Below are 4285 nucleotides of genomic sequence, written 5' to 3' on the forward strand. Positions count from 1 at the left end.
ACCTCCTTTGGAGATATGAGGTTCTTTTACGTGCCGTAAAGCTACGACACGGGACCCACGGCTTAAAGTCCCTCCCGGAGGACTTGTTCCCTGAATTTTTCCGCCCTTAAAATTTCGGGTATTTGAACCCGCGTATTACGAGTCATGAGGTGAAAACATTACCTCTAGACTACGGAGGCCGCTTTCTATGGAAGTTACTACGATATCTATAAAATAAGATATAAAATCTCTCATAATAATTGTACCGTCTTTCAATCGCGCTCTTAACAAAGCACGTCTATTATTTCTGTAGTGGTTAGCAACCGATAGAGTCTTTCATAACAAAAAGAAACGAACTCTGTGGTCTTAGTCCGCAAGCAAACTATACCGACCGAGCGACCGTCTCTTGTTGGCGAAGTTATTGCCAGCTTTAGCAGATAGAGAGTGTCGCACGGTCAGCGCAACGGATCCCCACTTCCGTTAATCTCGGTTTTCTAGACCGGAGCCGCCATTTCCTTGAAATAGCTCCTCAATTATCCTCACGAGGCTGAATTGATCCCGTTCCAGACCCACTACTTCTCAGAAAGTCTGGTAGTGCCGGGGATCGAATCTGTAGCCAGGAACTCTTACCACTAGACCACAGAGGCTGTCAAGAGGGTTTTCATACTTTTGAGAAAAGGTCACTGATTTCATTCACATTAAACCTGTTCATAAGTAATAAATGTTGAAAGGGGAAAATTTTTATATAAGGACTTTAGCACAGATTTCCATGCGTCATGTCTATTATTTCTCCTAAAATAACATAACACGCTGCCCATGGAAATCATCTCTGTTGGTTTCTTGTGACATTGAAATGTACCCACACGCAAGAAGATACAGTCTTCCATAAGAGTCGAACAGCGCGGCCCTGCAGGCTCATGCTGATTTCTTGTTCCCACGTTGTGTAACGCGGGGTTCACCTACGTCTTTCGAAACTGCGACGAACCAAAGCGAGGAATTTCGTGTTGTGAATTACTCAGTGATCCTTCTTTGTTATGTGGAACCACAAGATCACTCTTTTGCTATTAGTATTTCTACCTCCACAGCCTGTGCCTTCACCTCTCGAACTTTTATATGATTCACGGTTCTTAAGAATATATGAACGCCAAAGAATAGACATGGGAGGATGGTAGGCGGTCCGGAGCCGAGGGGAAATGGTAGGGCCCAAAGGATCTGACATTATTTCGTTCTGTTTCTGCGGTGACCTTCTGAACATTACTGTCGTTTGTTTCTTGAGATGAATGGAGGCAGGAGGAACGAGTTTTTGTAAGGGAACAAATTTAAAAACGCAAAAAGCGTGCAGGCTGTAAACAAATATTATAGTGTAAGTTTTGAGGTTTTCACGGCGATGACTATGAAGAAAGTCGTCTTCTGGGATCTGGCGCCGTGTATTCTTGGTTTTAACCGACGTTTCGGAGGAACATATCGCCTCCATATTCAGGGAAGTCCTCCGAAACGTCGGTTAAAACCAAGAATACACGGCGCCAGATCCCAGAAGACGACTTTCTTCAAATATTAGAGTGCGTTATAGGTTAGATCTGAATGTGTCCAATTAAGCTCCTGATGTGTTAAGTTCTTCTAAATAATATAAAAAAAACCAAAGCAGATGTTTCGTGATTTATGCACTTTTGATTTACACCATTTTCTCTAACGCTGTTGAAAAATATATACCATTTCTAAATTTACATCGTTATATTTCTCGCTTTAACACGATTACGATGTCCGTAATAGACAAGAGGGCAGCACATATATAGCCGCGCTCAGCGATGGGATCATCATCATCATCACTCATGGAGCTGAGCCCTTCTTGAGAAGCCGCCAATTCTGCAGCTACTCACGAACTTCCCAGCATTTTATGGAACCCAAGGGCTCATTACCATGTTCACGAGAGCCCTCCACCGGTCCCTATCCTAAGCCAGATCAATCCAGTCCATACCATCCATCCTGCATCTCTAAGATACATTTCAATATTATCCAATCACTCACGTCTTGATCACCCTAGTAATTTCTTTCCTTCTGGCTTTCCCACAGATACCTTATATGTATTCTTCTTCTCCCCCATTCGTACTACATGCCCTCTCCATGTCATCCTCCCTGACTTGATCATTCTAATTATACTTGGTGAAGTGTACAAGTTATGAAGCTCCTCATTATGCAGTTTTCTCCAACCTCCTGTCACTTCATCTCTCTTTGGTCCAAATATTCTCCTCAGCACCCTGTTCTCAGACACTCTCACTCTATGTTCCTCAATGTCAGGGACCAAGTTTTAGACCCATACATAACCGTAGGAAAAATTATAGTATTATATGTTCTAATTTTTATGTTTTTAGACAGCAGACGAGAAGAGAAAAGATTCTGGACTGAATGGTAGCAAGCATTACCCGAGTTCAGTCTCCTCCTAATTTCCTCCTGAATCAGGTTTCGATTGCTACAGTCGTTTCCATGTATACTTGAACGACGTCTCCTATCTATCAAAATACGATCAGCGATGGCATGTATTTTGAAATATAATAATCCTTAAAATAGAATAACAAAGTAAGCGAAACATATTTTTTTTTCTGTGACCCTATAGCCCCAATTTGGGCCTAGACCTACCCCCATGAAACTCTCCGTTTGACTTCGGTTTACTAGATCTTACACATTCGGTAGGACTCCTTGGGCGAGTGATCAGGTCGTCGCAAGGCCTCTACCTGTAGATAAACACAGAAAAACGCACACAAACATCCATGCCCTGAGTTGGATTCGAACCCACGATCCCGGTTTCCGAGCGAGGGAAGACAGTGCATGCCTTAGACCGCTCGGCTACCGTGACCGGCCAGCGAAACATTTTACACAGATAAATATCTATGACCATCTTGACTGGTGTGGCCCATGCACGGAACCCGCTATTTTCCTTATTCTCTTATGAAAAAATAACGTCTGTTCTACGCGTTATTCATTTACACGATTTATTCTTTTCCCTAGGAAAGCAGCTACCGCATAAATTGACAAATAACTCTTTGGCACTTATATTTCTCATCCAAGATACTGAACAATTTAGTTTCCATCTCGGGTGAAAGGAATTTGGTTCATATTGCAAAATACGCGCACACACACACACACACACACACACATGTTTGGGCACGTTTCGTAAATTCAGTCCAAATCATCACAATGTTAGGCGCGTTTAGCGTACAAATCTTCTCAGTAGTTCTCATTGTATGCTTCAGCAATTACATCCGAACAGGAAAATTGAGGCAATTAGTTGCGCGTGTAATATGCTCCCCTTAAGCTGTATGCAACCTCACAATTGTGCATTTTACTGTACTTGTTCTGTGTTGCGAAAGAAAAACATCTAGTGTTAACTTCAGCTGTCGTGAGCGATGTTAATCATCGATTAGGTACCACAGAAGGCACATAACTACTGCGCAACTACATAATTGCAAGCACCCATCTTGAGAACCTCATACTCGCCTAGTCGTTCGAAAACTCACAGCCTGTTAACAATATCCAGAGGTTCATTTTCAAGAGACCAGCAATAGACTTACTCCTAGCCTGCTTAATCCAGTCCACCTTGCCAAAGTCTGTCTTTAAGTCCCATTTTCATATTATCCTACCATCTAAGCTTGTCATATTAAGTGGCTTCGGCCCTTCAGGTTTCCTGTTTAAAATTTTGTATGCATTTCCAATCTCTATCTTAGTAAATACTACATATCTTCTTTTATGTGTGGCCATATCTAGTGGGGAGAAGAATTTGGGGGCATGCGGTAACATAGTTGGTTGAGGCACCATGCTAAAATCCAGAAGGTCGCGGGTTCGAGTCCCGATGACGTGGATTTTTTTCAATTTACCTAATCCTTCCAGCCGCTCTATGGCCCTGGGTCGGCTCAGAGTTGCAGAAGTCTTACTGTGCATTATTCTCCACTCTCATGTTGTTTCCTATTTTCCCTATCTCCAGATATTCTACTCATCATCCTGTCCTCAAAGGCCCTTAAATTATAGAGGAAACAGTAAGTTCTGAGAAGAACTAATCACTTAACTTCCTTTCACTACATTTGAGTATTTGGTACGACAAGCAGAAAAAACTAGTATGTATGTGTAATTCAAGCGGTTAGTTCCCACCACGGCGACCCGGGTTCGATCCCGGGGTCTGGTCAAGTGGGATTTGTGGTGGACAAAGTGGCGCTGGGGCGGGTTTTCTCGGAGTACTTCGGTTTCCCCTGCCAATCTTCATTCCACCAAATTCTCCATCATAATCACCCGGGGCAGGCTACAATAGGCCAATCAG

The 4285-nt window shown here is 42.9% G+C and overlaps 1 long non-coding RNA gene across 1 annotated transcript in view; it reads left to right on the plus strand.

The window, feature by feature from the left end:
* The window catches only part of LOC117282560, a 60412-nt gene that overhangs the window by 46552 nt on the left and 9575 nt on the right, over nt 1-4285 (plus strand). The gene's annotated exons all lie outside the window — the stretch shown is intronic.

Source organism: Cryptotermes secundus, unplaced genomic scaffold (assembly GCF_002891405.2).
Source record: "Cryptotermes secundus unplaced genomic scaffold, Csec_1.0 scaffold1979, whole genome shotgun sequence".
Lineage (NCBI taxonomy): Eukaryota > Metazoa > Arthropoda > Insecta > Blattodea > Kalotermitidae > Cryptotermes > Cryptotermes secundus.